This window comes from Cricetulus griseus, chromosome 5 (genome assembly GCF_003668045.3).
Source record: "Cricetulus griseus strain 17A/GY chromosome 5, alternate assembly CriGri-PICRH-1.0, whole genome shotgun sequence".
NCBI classification, from domain to species: Eukaryota; Metazoa; Chordata; class Mammalia; order Rodentia; family Cricetidae; genus Cricetulus; species Cricetulus griseus.
Genome location: NC_048598.1, coordinates 32,239,238 through 32,254,665, shown reverse-complemented (window position 1 = coordinate 32,254,665; position 15,428 = coordinate 32,239,238).

Genomic DNA, 15,428 nt, shown 5'->3' with positions numbered 1-15,428 from the left:
TCTTTTTGTCTTTCACTTTGCCCCAGTTCACCATCAGCTAAACCTGTGCTGGTAAGTATTAGAAACCAGACTCAGAGTGGTTCCTTGAAGCGGTACCTTCCTACTTCCTTGAAGGTACCACTCCCTGCACCCCAACTACAAGTGCCTCCTGTCATTGCTAATAGAAACACATAACACAAATTATGAATATTGCAACAAGCACAGACTGAGACATCCACAAAAATTTGTCAAGGCCCCAAAGATATGAAGATCAGCAGGAAAGACCTAAATGAGTTCATTACTTAGAGGAATCCATTCACCAGTCCTGAGACCTGTGAGACAGTTGCTCTGTTTTACTAAGTGTGGAATATCTGTTGCCTTTCTCTCTTTGCTGTCTCATTCAGAGGGGTTCACCCTCCTTTTCTTGACAGCATAAATCTTCCCTGGGTGGTCCTGCTATTCCCCAACCACCAAGTTGAGACTGCAAATACTCCACGTGTATCCAATAACCCCCTGATTGTTTTACTTAGCTGCATTTGGTGGGCCTGAGCTCTTATTCAGTGTTTGAGGAGAATCACTAAGGTTTCATCTCATCTTGTTCCAAGCAATGTACATTTTCAGGCAACAGAAGCAATGGCCACCAACTGTCAGGATGCAGCTAATAGAGAAACAGGTCAATGACCTATCACAAAGCACAGAGACTTGTCCTGTGTTAGAAGGAGGCCTGAGCATACCAGGGGCATCCAGAGAAGGTACATTTCTTCTACTGACTTCTATAAAGTCCCTTTGTGTGTATTCTCTTTTGACCTTTCCATCACTCTTGCTCGCTTCTGTCTTCCTCAGCTGGATATTTGTGTGTTGATGTTTTCACCCCTGCTACATCTTCTGCCTTTCCTTCTCACTCTGTACATTTTTTAATGTTATAGTCCATTCCCAGGAGGTGAACTACACATTTATGTGATTGCTTCATAAGTCTGAGCTTCTTTACAAGCTCCAGATCCATAGGCTGGATGCTTATTAATTAGATTTCTCCATGAATGCAAGATATCTGACAAGAAACTCCCCTTTTGCAGTCCTGCCTCTCCAAATGTATCGCTTCTCATGGTTTTCTTTCCAATGGAACACACTACCATCTTGTTTGGAAGTCTCCTAGTCATTCCTGCTTCCTCTGTACTCTGTCCATCTATCGCTGGTGGGTCAGTGCTTGCTTGCTTTAGTATTTTTTCATCCACCTTTCTATGCCGCAGCAGCTGATACTCATGCTTGGATCACTACAGTAAGTCTCTCTGCTGGCTGCTATGCTTTTAGCCACAGTGTTTAACTTCAGTCCATACTCTACACTGATCCTAAACGAATATGTCTCAATTCATGAACCTAAGCCTTTTATTTTTAAGACCATTAGACAGATCCTGTTCCCTCTGTAATCATGCCTGAACTCCTTCAGCGGCTTTCCAAGTGCTCTTACAATTTAATTCTAGACCACATTTGTTCTGCCATCTTGTATCCCCTGCCTCTATTACAAGGCAATAGTCCTTGTCCAGCCACAAAAGGCTGCATAAACCCTGTGCCCACAATAGAATTCCTGCAAGGCTTTGTGTGTTTTCCCATTCATTGATTCCCTGGTTGGTGAATTTCTACCCACTTTGTGGGGGTCCTGTTCAAAACCCACCTATGCTCTGGGCCTTTGCTGACCAAACTTACCTCATTAGCTCCCCTTTGAGTTGGGTTTTCTGGCAACATGAGGCCTCCCACTTTCATTCAGATGTCTGCCTCCTGACAAGACAGTAGTCTCCTTAACAAAAGAGATTTGATGTGAAGCCCTGAGGTTACCTCACAGAGAACCAGTTGCATTTATCCAGCCCAGCACTGTATGGTCCTGCACTCACTGGGCATTTCCAACTAGCAATTGTGTAGGTCCATCAGACTTCACACAGTATAGGCCCTCAGCTAAGCTCAGCATCTTCCTCCTTCAGAGGTCCTCTTCTGGAATTCTTTATTGCAGTTGATGGGCAATTCCCAAATTAAAAATAGCTGTGACTCCTCCCTCAGGCCTATGTTCTGCTCATTGTCCTTTCTGAATGTCTGCAGACTCTCTGCTCTCCATTCCATCCTGTCACCAACATGGCGTTCTTCCATCATCTCTCCCTAGACTGTTACAACAGTCTATTGCCACTAGTCTCCCCAAGGCTGACTTAGACATCCTGCCCGTGTCATGGTCACATCGGTATCTGAAAGCCCTCCCAGGATTCTTTTCCATTACTCAGAAGCATCCCACTATCCTTTGCATAGACCCTCCATGATGAGTACTGACCAAGTCATCCTCCTCTCCTCTTCCCCGACTCCACATCCTGCTCCTCCAGCCATACAGAAGCTCTCACAGCGCATCAGTCTGCACTTCCTCTTATCATCAGCATCATGCCTTTGTGTAGTCAGAGCTCTTCCTAGAGGGCCCCTGCCTGGGCTACCCCTGCCTGAACTTCAAACTAAACATTGATTGTTCCTTCTCTTGGCTGCTTTCTCAGGTTTTCCCTATGTCCTCAGAGTGGATTAATCCACTTCAGTGTTTCCCTAGTGTCTCCTGTTGCTATATCTACCATAACATCCTTGTCTGCCTGTGGTCAGAAGGCATGTTGCAAAAACTTAGGAACTCGATTATCTTCTACTAAATGGGCATATCTTCTTGAAGGAATGTGTAAAGGTAAAATAAACAAACTAATATGAGCTTATGCCAAGTGCTTTATCTGTATTAAGTCTCAAAAGAACTCCGTGGGACAAGTATTGCTGTCTTCATTCATATACAGCAGAGGAAATTAAAGCTTATAGAGAGTGAATTGCCTGGAGATGGAATGGAAGTTCAAAGTCATCTCTGCACTTCCTGTGTATGCCTGTCCCTCACATTATACCGCCTGTTTCTCTCACTTGCACATCTCCAGAAGATCCCAAGGGAGAAGGTGTCCCATATGCACCCAAATGAGAACAACCTATGCCTCTCTAGTTCTTTCCAAACCATGAAAACTACCTGAGCTCTGCATGTCTGCAAGCACAGAGCTCAGCCAGGCTGCCTCTGCTTCCATATCTCATTGCAAACTTCTATCTAATTTGCCATTCCCTCTCTCCCTAAGGACACATTTACCTTAGTACTTTAAAGGCAAGCTTCTCTCTATGAGGCAGGCACGAATCCATTTTTCACTGGCATTCACATTATAGGAAATGCAGGGCTTTATATATTAACAAGTAATTTTCTTTGCCCAATACAGTTCCAAATTCAGTAAGTGCTGTTTAAGCCTAATTTTCCCACTTATAGGTCAAAGAGCAGCCTTGGATGGTGGAGAGAAAATTCCCACATCTTCTTTTTATTTGCCCCTGCTTTGCACTACTGTCCCTTTAGCTGGCAGTGTGACTGTCACTAGTACCCAGCATGTCAGCTGCAATTTCCAGTTTCATGGTTCAAAGGGGCCTCCCCTAACACTTCCAAAACCTCGTAGTTCTCTGTCTCTATCTCCCTGTTTATAAACCCATCAAACATTTCTCCAGTGGGCTGAAATCCCACTGCTTGGGAATGTTGTTCCTCAAAGTGTTGCTTAGTTCTTCTGTCCTTTTATAGAATGGAAATTCCCCATGAAGCCACTCACTTCCGCACGTCACAGAGTTCATTCATGGTTTTGGCAAACCAGGTCAATATGTCATTTGAACTTAAATTAGAAGGCAGTAGAGGAGACAAGGGAGTTGAAGATGCACTGCTCTGCCTTTCTTACCCTTCCAAGGTTGTCACTTGGTAGTGATGTTATACAGAGTATAGGACAAGGAAGGAAGAAGCTGCCTCTGGTCCCATATTGAGGGAAAGAGGTTATCTCCCTGGAAAGGACTGCATTTGCCCAATTCCCATTACAAGTCCCTTGTGCACTTATGAGCATGGGTCTAGGTCTGTCCTGTTCGGAGAATAGTAATTCAGTAAAATCTCAATTAAAACTAACTCATAAATCACATTTAATGTTGCCCTGGTGGGTCAAATCTAATATGCCAGGCCTATTAATCATTTGCCAGACCCTGGAATCCCAGTCTCCATTTTCCAAAATTTAGACGTAAAGGCTAAATTTCTCCTACATCTGCTACAATCTAATTATTCTCCAGAGAGCAGAAGTCAGGGAGGTTTGCGCCTATGTCATGGCTCAACTGTGCTATGTGGAAGTACCACTGAGAACCCAAATGGAAATGCGAGACCAGATTCCAGACTTGTGAACAAGTTAGTTTGTCTGCTGGTGTGGATCTTATTAGGTGGGACAGGATAAAGTATAGATGCAGTCGTTGGACCTAGAGTCAAATCTGGAAGGTGAATAAGCCTTTTATAGTGTCAGACAATATCAAGTGGTTCTTCAGATGAGTAGCAGACCTTGGTGAGTCAGAGGAAGAAATACGATTAACTTATCTAAGGTAAGCATTAAGGGTTCTCCCAACAGAGAGCTGATAGACACAATGGCCAACCAAGATGGATGGAAAGGCCTAGTAACAAGCAAAGATTCAGAGGTAGGAGTTAGCCTATGGGAAGATTAAGCCCAGGAAGGCCCAGGGCACTACCTGTAGATCACCCAGAGAGTTGAGAGGAGGGAAGTTTTGTTCAGCTGAGACAATATTAAGGAACCAACTGAGAAAGTAAGCCATACTACATAAACTTAAGGGTGGAGAAGCTTCCTAAAGTATTCCAGGGACTCTCTGGTGCAGAAGAATGACTAGAATAAGGAGTTGGAAGCCAGAAAACATCATTTGATTCACAGATATAGGGAATTGAGCCTCAGTTTCTTTGCCTCTTAAGTGAGGTCCATAATATTTAATTCACAGGATTGATGGGGGTGCAAAGTAGAGGTTCATAACAGAGCTAATGTCGGAACCACATGCAGGAAGGAGGGGCTTCAGCAGGGAAATATTTCATGCAAAAGCAGGAAGGCTGCTTCTGCACAGCAAGTTCAAGAGAATAGAGGCAAAAGTGAGGTCAAGGTTGCAGAGCCAAGGGCCCAACTGGTAAAGCATTGTTGGACTAAAAAAGCAAACCCAAGGCCCAGGAAAGAGCTAGTTATCTCAAGCTATCCCACATTGCCTTGGGTTAAGCAGGTATTTATAAAGGGAATGAGGCTTGAGCACTGAAGGTAGACAATGCTGGCAGATTGCCACATTGATGTGAAAGTTGGGAAGTCATTCTAGCTCCAGAGTTTAGTTGGGCCCATGGGCAAGTAAAGGTGAGGACAAAGTGTCACCCTTAAATAGCTTCCTCACTCTTTTCTTTTCTTCCTAGTTTATTTTATGTTTCTGAATCATGCATTATGTTCCAGCCACTAGAGGCCTGTACTTAGAAATCCTGACACAGCTGCACCTTAGTGGTGAAGAGACTGGAAAGTGGGCCTCTCCACCAACACCAAGGGTAAAGCAAACACCTTCTTAATTTTAAAGGACTCTCTTAAAAAGTAAATATGACAGTTACCAGCTTTCTGATCAATGCATGTTGAAAATCTATTTAATAATGAATGTGACATCAAGTCTCATTTTGAGCCACTGATTGACACAGCATACTAACCGGCACATGCCAAGCATGAGTAATGGACCACCATGCCCTAAATTATAGCGGTTATTTCTAAACGCTTCTAACTTAGGGTTATCAGTGGCATTCTCCCCATTTTATAGATCAGGAAATTGAGGCTAAGAGATGTGAGTGGGTGTGCCCAATTTCTTATAATAATTAAGTATTAGAGCTAAACTTTGTGTCAAAGACAATGCAGTTTGGTTTGTTTTAGGATATTTGAGACAGGGTTTCACTATGTAGCCCAGGCTGCCTTGAACTCGTGATCTTTCTTCTTTAGTCTCTTGAGTGCCAAGATTACAGGTGAACGTCATCATGTCTGGATCCAGCCATGTTTTGCGATTTTAGCAGCTCTGTGTTACTGACTTGCAGATCTCCACCCAAGCATCAGTGACTTCCTCCTTCCTCCATGGTGACTGATACCACCTGGCAACAGGCCTGGAGAATATTGATGCTTCTCTTACCAGCTTCAGAGAGCTGGGTTGCCTCCCCCTGCTTCTCTAGCTCCTATCTCTTAGTTTCTTAGCTTCCTTAGAACTGGCAAGGCCTCCTAGCCCTGTTCTAGCTGCAGTATTTATTAATAGGCTTCTTGTCCTTCTTCAAGATGTTTTACATTGTATTCAATACTTTAATTCTGGATATTGGCTCTCTGAAGCCCTGTGGCCTCTAAGACTCTGTTAACCTCTGTCTGTTTAACCTGGTGGGCACACAGATGTGCCCCTCACTCTCAAGTACTGAGTTCTGTGGCTGTTGGAGTTTGTCCTGTTATCAAATAATTCCATTCCTTGATGAATCTCCCTTTGCAATCAAGACTTTCTGTTGAGTGTTGAGCAAAAGAGGTTTATGGCTTAGATTTTGTGAGGGAAATGATTAACAGTGTTTGACTGAAGAGACCAACTATTTGGGAGTAACAAGCCCATGTTACTACCGCATATTCTTTTTGACAGCATGTTGGTGGCTTGGTTTGGATTCAAGGCTCTCAAGACAAGGTAGACCAGGGAAGGAAAATTACTGCCCCTTGGCTTCCCACTCCCATGTACTCTGCTTATATCGCCACTTCTGCTGGAAACCATGTAGCCTACAGTTATCTGTTAATCACCCCTAGTGTCTTCTTTGCCATAGAATCTTGATTTGGTTCAATTGTTTGGTGGCAGTTTATGGGAAGCTGGGTCATACTACAGTCCCTGATGGGAATGAAGAAATACTGATGCGTCTAAACCAATCATGATGTCTCTGTTCTCCCTTTCAGGCAACTGCCATAGAAATGGACACATGGCATAATTTGTTCAGTGAGCTTCAAGGTAGCTTTAGGAAAAGCTTTTTACTTTTAAATTGGTATTAAAGTAATGGAAACTCACTCTTTCCCCACTTATAAACTTTGATATTGCTGGGCAAAGTGATAGCTTGAGCTCTGGCAACTATTTTGAGATCAAGAGGAAGCTAGCATGAGAACAAAACTCAGTGTAATGAGGACGTCTATACAAGAAGACAAAAATAACCCTACTCTTTGATGGTAGATATTGAATGGGTGAGAGTTGTCTGTACTTTTGCTTTTGTAAAGTACATATATTGAAGGAAGAGATAATGGTGTAACCGAGAGGATTTGGTAAATTTGTAAATTAAAACAAAAGAGGCCATTGGTACACCGAGGAGGTGGGATAGGAGCCTTGCTTTAGACACTAGGCTGGCTGTAGGTGGAAACAGACACAGAATCTTTTAAGGTGGAGCACACATGGTGCAAATCAAAGAAGAAAGTCCTCTGCCCTGGCTCCTGGCTTCTAGAAAGTTACCATTGACCTGTTTCTTTCTCAAATAAAAAAGTATAACAACCCAATTCTACATTCTATAGATGTAATTTCCAAACCACAGTCTATTGCTACATCAGAAAAGATAAATGACCTTGTTGGAAAAGCAAATTATTAATAAAGAAAAAAGCCACCAGGGAGAGTACAACCTTCTATTCCTCCCCTACCACCATTTTAACCACTGGCCCACTGCCGGAGTTCTCAGACGAGCTGTTTTTGTCCTGTTGCCATTGTTATTTGGTGTGGAGGTGGAGACCATTGGATGTTCCTGTCCCTGGTAGGGGTGGCGTGGTTTGTGCATAATCAAAATAGGCCTGTCAGTGTGAGTTAATTAAGTTTTAAGGCAACTAGGGTATTCCCACATTTAATCATCATTACAATTCTGGAACTGGTTCCCAGTGAACCCAAATATTGAGACTGCTTGTTTTACTGCAGAATCCAAATACACAAAATTAGCAAGATCAGCGCTCAGAGCGTCGGCTGCTGCCAAATAAGAAAGAACTGGGAGAAGTCCTGTGTATATTATTAAATTGTGCATAATGATGGTGTGTGTCTGGCCCCCAGCTTTCATGGACGAGTACATCTTTATCTTCCAGGCTATGACAGCTCATTTGAACCAAAGAGCGCATTTTGATCTTTTCCCCCTTCCCCATTATCAAGATGTTTGCAGTGTGCACACAGAGCATGAGCAGACTGACCCCTTGCCTCATCACTCCCTTCACTGTTTAAGTCACTGCTGTGTTTTCTTCAGTCAGCATCAAATCAAAGCTGTCTTGTTAGTGGTTGTCATCCTATAGCAAGTTAGGAATTGACTGTCCCATGAAACCTGATTAACCCGCATAGCCTGTTCAGTGTAACTGAATGAATCTGTTAAGAACCAGTAATGAGGATGTATTTTTGGAGAGAGTGACAAGGATAACTAACTGGACATTCTGTGGGTACCTATCTGAGAACAGGTGCTTCCCAGTGGGATCTCACTTTATTCTTAGCACAGCCCTACATCATAGCTATAGTAACCTCAAATTTCTGATATTTCAATAAGGGTTTTGGGGTTTGAACATGTATCTTGTCAAGGTCATACAGAGAGTAAGTTATGAGAGTCTGGGGTCAGACCAATGTGTGCTTCAATCACAAGTTCTTGCTCAGTCTGCAAGCCTGCTTAGAAAGGATAGACAGCGAAACACAGAGGACAGGGTGAAAAAGAGCCAATGCACAAGAAAAGGCAAAATGATTGGAAGAAATATGAGATCATCCAAGAGAGGTCATTAACAATGCATGTGGGTAGGAGGAAAGGATATAACTGAAAAGGAAAACAAAGAAATAAAAAAGAAAATTATGAGAAGCAGTAAACATCCTAAAACATAAAAAAAAAAAAACCTAAGATTTCCCAAGGAACGTCTCAGAAAGAAATCAAAATAAATGATGAGAAGACTGAGGGGGAAGGAAGGAAAAACAGAAGATGGATATGGAGGCTTCATTCTCTGTGGTTTCCTGGAAAGTTTCTTACAGGTTATTTGAGTAGGGACTCTGATAGAAACATGATTCGGCTCTGACATTAACATTATCTACTCTTTAGGGAAGGGAATCTAATATTTAAAATTTTAGACAGCCTCTCACCTCTCAAAGCAATTCCTGAAATCTAAAGGTGAGGCAGGGGAGGTAAACCATTTTCCTGGGAGCAAAAGCTGTCTTCCTGTGAGGTAAATTACATCTTCCTGGACACTGAGAGCTATAAATCTTAGTCCTTGCAAATTGTAACCATGGACTGCTATGAACCCCAATGAGGGGTCAGCAGCTAAAAGGGGCCCTGTATCACGATTCTCCAAAATTGCAGACCCCTGCAGTGTGGAAATCATTTCCTGGGGCTCCCAGCGTGCTCCTCCCATCCATCTGGGACCAGGGATAAAGTGATTCTTGAGGCTTTGAATGATTTTTTTCACTGAAGCAAATAAAAATGTACTGACTAGCAGGATCCCTCCCATGCTGGGATGCCTCTGACTACAGCCATGGCAATATACATCCATATGTGTGTACTGGCATGCGTGTACAAGTACCTGTGTGTGTGACACATATATGCATCTGGATTCAAGTTGTACATATCTGTGTGAAGGTGTGTGTGTGTGTATCTAGGGGAACATGTGTATTTCTCTGAACTCCTGGGTGTACGCTTCCCTTACTCTCCCCGGATACAAGTAACAACAGGGCCCTGTGGAAATGTCTCTAAAGTGACAACCTATAAAAATGAAAGCACTGACTTCGAGTCTGAAAAATTAACTGGAATTCAGTTTGAATTAACTCTTCCTCTTACTGGTTTGCTGCATGGACAACTCCCCAGGCCTATCAAACCTCAGTTTTCATATCTGTCAAATGGGATAACAATTCCTGCCTCATTACTGTAAGGACCAAATGAGGTAACAAATGAAAAAAATGTCTGTTCTCACTGCCTTTGAGGCAAAAGTGGAAAGTAATAGATGTTGGTTAAATACCACTAATTGCACATGAGCCCAGTATTGTCCCCTTGAAAGCCAGAGCCTAGCTGAAGAGAGAATCGGGTGAGTTTTCCAATACCTACAGGCAAGCCAGGAGCCTCCAGTGACTTTTGGACCAGTCCTTCCGGGAAAGCTCAGGATCACATCTCTGTATTCTTCTCAGAGTCCAGGGGGTCACTTGGATTGGCTTTGACTCTGAGGAAGAGAAGCCAAGAGCAAGGCCTTCAAAGCATAGCTGTACTGCCCTTGTGGAGAGTCCTGGTCTCTCCACTTTGGGTACACATACTATCCTACCACCCATTCCTAGGGGCCCAGAGCAAAGCAAGTTGTCTCTCCATCCTCTGCCTCCACTCCGTAGTTCCTCTGAAAGGCAAAAATGTGGTGCCTCCAGCTCAAGGGGAAAGCCAAGTTAACCTTTCTAACACTACAGCAAATGTTAACAGTCTGCCTTGCCTTTCATAATGCCAGTCCAGGCACCAGTCAGTAACCGTCTGTTGGAAATACAGAGAGTATATGTCAAAACCCACTCGCACATGCTGAATCGAAAAGGAGCAGTTATTACTGCAAACTCTCTATGCATTATTTATCAAATGAACTCTCTGCAGCAGGAATACAATTCATTTCTACTCTCTCTTTCTCTCACTTGTTCTTTCATTTCGATAGAAGATGAAAGGAACCATTTGTAGGATCTTTCTGGGCATTATTCATGCAGCAGTATCCTTTGCTAGGGTTTAAAGTCAGCCCTGCCTGTTGCTTGAGTAGAGTAGACAAGACAGCCTATCTGGCAGGCTTTGCCAGACTCCCCTGTCAATGGCCAACACCAGCACCCTATCTCATCTCCTAGAATTTGAATAGTTAGATTTCTTTTCCACATGATTTGAGGAGATGGGAAACTTGACTTGGAGCTAGCAAATAACTTTAGTGTATTTTCTCTGTGACACAAATTTTAACAAAATACAAGATAGAGAAGAAACCCACTAGTCTTCTAAAGATCATAGTCAGAATAGAAAAAAGGGAAATACCTTTTACTCAGTTTGGATTGATATAAGCCTATTAATCTTCATAATTATATAGGCTGAAAGGTTTACCTGGTGGAATTGGTGGTGATAATGGTGGTATTTGAGATGTTAGTAGTGTTAAAGGCAATAATGATGGCACTGGAAATGATAAAAGTAATGATAGGGATGTTATCAAAAATAGTTGCAGTGGTAATGGTAGTGGAGATGGAGGTAGTGATAGCAGTACTGATTATCATGAAGGTACGAGGGAAATGGCTTGTGGTAGTGTTGTGTGTGGTGAATATGATTGTGTTTTATGTGTACTATGGTAGAGGGTAATGGTTTAAGGAAATTTTCAATAGGATACATCTTCTAAAAGAAGGCACATTGCTCCTACTTCATATCAGAACTCCAAAGAACCTCTGCTCTTATTTCTGTCTGATTTGTGTCTGTCAGAATAGAAGTTAAACAGTGAAAGTTCCGTTTCTGAGGGAATACATTCCTGATGGTAGCACAAATACCTTCTCAACTTAAGCACTGGGTATCTCAATCCCTTCTCTTCTAATATCCAAATCCTGATTGTTTTAGACCCCAGCTATAACTTAGATCCATACCGCTGGAGCATGGTTAAACCCTACTCAAAGACTGTTCATTGGACGTGGAACAGTTATTTCCCTGGTTATTATTTAGTTTAGGTTGTATGAATTTGGTCACCCCAACCACATCTGAATGTCCTTCAAAGTAGGGTACATGCTTTATCTTTTCCCAATTCCATATCCTTTACATAAATATATATTAAAAATGAATGGATGGCTAGACCAATGAACAAATCCATGGTATTGTAGTTTTCATCTCAAAATATGTGGCACACAGGCATCTAAAATAGTGGAGAAATTACATTAAGCATCGTTAAATTTTAATCTGTCCTACTTGGCTCTAAATATCCACTTGTGCAGTAATGGTCCAATTGTTATGGAAAAAACCAATCACCATCTAGTTGGATTGTATGCTCATTGCACCACCCATTCCTTCTTCTATGAGCTTGGTCAATAACTCATGCCTGGAGAAGTTATAGGCTCAAGAGAGAAACTTGGTTTTGTTGTTTAACTAAATTGATGCAGCATCAAACTGCCTTCTCCTAAATGTCTCTGTTTATACTCATAGACAGGCTCATGTTTGGAATATTTGTTCTCCAGCTAGTGCCATAATCTTGAAATCTGTGCATCACTTGGGATATTGGTCACTGGGGGTGGGTCTTTGAAAGTTAAACCCACCCCTGGCTCCTGTTGTTCATTCTGCTTGCTGTTCTACCACAGTGTGAGCAGCCTCTGCCACATATTCTCTTTAACAGGAATGGAACTGTTCTTCCATGCCTTCTTTATCACCATGCATTGAAAATATAAGCCAAAAGAAGTCTGTGTTACATGCTGTGGTCACAGTGGGTGTGCAAAAGTAACCAATATAAGCACAAACATCTTCCCAAGTCTTGCAAGAAGAGGGAGGTAAATTACAACTGTACTACTGTAGCAGTCCACAATTACGGAGCTATGTCAGATACTCTGCTAAACACTTCACATGCTTTATCTTCCTTAATTTTCAAAGAGCCTGTGAGGTGGATATCAGTTCCCTACTTTCAAGGTAGAACACTTGGAGATTTGAAACAGTTTGCATTATAGTCTTAGGATTAACTATAGTTTGGATTTAGATTCAGATATAAGTTAAATAACTGTCATTTGCCATTTACACTGCCTTTATTAGACAAATTCTCATCTGTGAATCTTTGCATCCACACCTGAAAAGTGAAAAAAGTACACTGAACTTCAGGGGGGAGAATTAAATGGAAAATCCTTCTTTCCTATACACAATTATGATTAGAAATGTATAATTGATGTAATATAAATTTTGTATACACATACACACATCTCTGTGCTCTTTGACTAAGATAAAAATAAATTGTTCAGTAGACAATAGCACACCCCCGCCCCCTGTGTTTTCCTGCTTAAGGCCCCTAGCTTTTAAGTGATAGAAACAGGTTTGATTACAGATCCAATTGTAAAGACCATGCTTTTGTACATGCAGTCTTAAAAGTAAGCTCTTTCCCTGAGCACAGAAAATGAATTCTAGAGTGGGTCTAGGACTGTGACTGTCATGTGACCCAGTAATGACAAAGCAGGAAGACTGGTTTAACAGCTAGCTCACTCAGCATAACTAAAATTCTTCACCAGCAATGCCCTTGTATCTGAGTCATGGCAAAGTCAGGAAGGCCACTCCCATCCTTCTGACTGTCTATGAACACAAAGTCACCCCAACACAGCTATATGATGTGGACACTTGTGCAGATCATCAGCAGGCCAGGCCTCCCTTGCCACCCAGCAGCCTGCTCATGACAGTTCTGGGGCTATGTTTCTCTCCTGCTGCTCTACACAAGTGCTGAAAATTAATTTAACTCTGATCATACCGACAGAGGAAAAGTTAATAGAAATTTTATTTTTAATATATGAGGAACCTTAACAGGATTTAAGCTTAATGCCTCAGAAATGGGAAGGACTGCTGACAATTTATCTACCAAAATCTGTAGACTTTAGTGGGGAGCTAAAGAAATGGAAGAAGTATTATTCTAGCAGCTAGCAGCAGGATTGAAATGCCCCCCACAGCAATCAGGAGAAATCCCAATAGTCTGCCAGCCCAAGAAATTGACTCATAAATTGTCCAAATCCTCAGTTTCCCCTTATTGCCTTGACCTCCAGTTTTCTTTGCTATCCAGGAAATATATCATCTCAATTTTTTAAAGCTATAATAGAGCTTGTCACTTAGAATCATAGAATTTTAGAGTTGATTTCTTCCAGCTATAATAATTTATGATACTAAGAGATGTGAAGGGAAAGTTTATAAGAGCAAATTGTGCTGAACATGGGCCATACATTTCCTTTTAGACATGGCTCTTGGCTGTTTTCAAGAGCTACAAACAACAACAACAAACGCTCTCATGCAAAACATTCCTCTCTACACTTAAACCCAATTGCTTGAACTATTCAGTGTTAGACTACGTTCTGTATCAGTCACTGCTATAGGCATGTAGAAGAAAAGAAGCAACTGAAACAAGTCAAAGGCCTTTGCCTTACTGGAACCTTCACTCTAGCAAAGAGGAAACAAAACTAGGCACCAAATAAATAATAAGCATAGAAAAAGATGATGCTATAAAGAAAACCAAATAATGGAATAGGAGGCTGCTGGGAGAGCCCACTTCATACAGAGTGGACCCACAAATGAGCAACACTAAGAGAGAGTCAATAAGGAAGACAGAAGAAGACCAGTGCTAGATATTCCCAGGCAGAGGGACCCAGAGCTGCAGAAGCTGAGGTAAGAGAATCCTCAGCAAAGCATCATGGGTTGTGAGTGCAGCTGAGCATAGGAGATAAAGCAGGAGGTGGTGTGGCTAAAGAGATACCAAAGAGCTGGTACACGCAGGGTGACCACACTTCCTGACTGCCCAAGACAACCCCACAATAAGTCTGCTCTCTTTGAAGTAGCATCAATAAGGCCCCTGCTCACTTTCCAAATGCCTCTATTTGGGTGATAAATGATATATTCATTCTTGACTCTGGGACATTTACGACAATGGTTTTTCATTTTGAGCAAGGTGGGAACCCTGGGAGTTGGAAGAGAGATAACTTTAACTCGGTGACTTGTGTTGGTTTATGAATGTCTGACTGGCAGCCTGTGGGACACATGTGTCCAAGGATGGCTATGAATGAGTCTCAACACATTTGTACAAGACAATTCCTTGTCAATATTAGACACGCCTGTAAGTCCTCTCTTTTGTCTGGAAGATCCTGACCAGGAGCTCCAGTAGGAGTAATGAGCTACCTCAGACACCTTTGTCATTTGCTGATTGTCCCTTTTATCCCTGCAACCTTACTCTTCCATTTTGCCAACTGTTGACAACTACTGATCTTTGAGTATATAATTTAAATATTTCCTCCTTTAGACATCACCCTTGACATGCTCCACAGCCCCAAATCCCTATAAAATTAAAGGGCTCCTTGACTGATATTTTGAGTATTTTGCTTCCAACTCTATAATGTTTGCATGTTGTATTTAGCTCTTAGCATGTCAACTTCTACTAGACAGTAAGACTCTCTCTCTCTTTTGAATGGAGAAACTCCCATTCATTGTGGCCATAAAATAGGCTGGATGTTGTGTAATGTTATTCACTTTTCACTTAAAGCACAGATTTATCCTATGAAATGTAATACCAACCCCATCCTGATTATCAGGGTAATAAACCTTCCCAAACATAGGGAGTGCCATGCTGGCCATTCCATTTTCCCCATGGAATCTATGGGTTGGGAAATTTGGATGGAGCCTAGAATACATGGTGTGTATCTGGCTAGTAAAAATGACTAGAGACCAAGAGAACAGGGCTGGCAGGTTCTTTCTGAGATGGTTTCTTAAATGTGTGTCTGGCCTCTGTTGTGGGATGACTCAGCTGTCTTCACGTATGACTTCTCTAGCATGGTGGCTTATATAGGGGCTCAGTGAGTAGGTGTTTCTTTGACTTCACTACTAAGCCTTGGCAGTCATACAG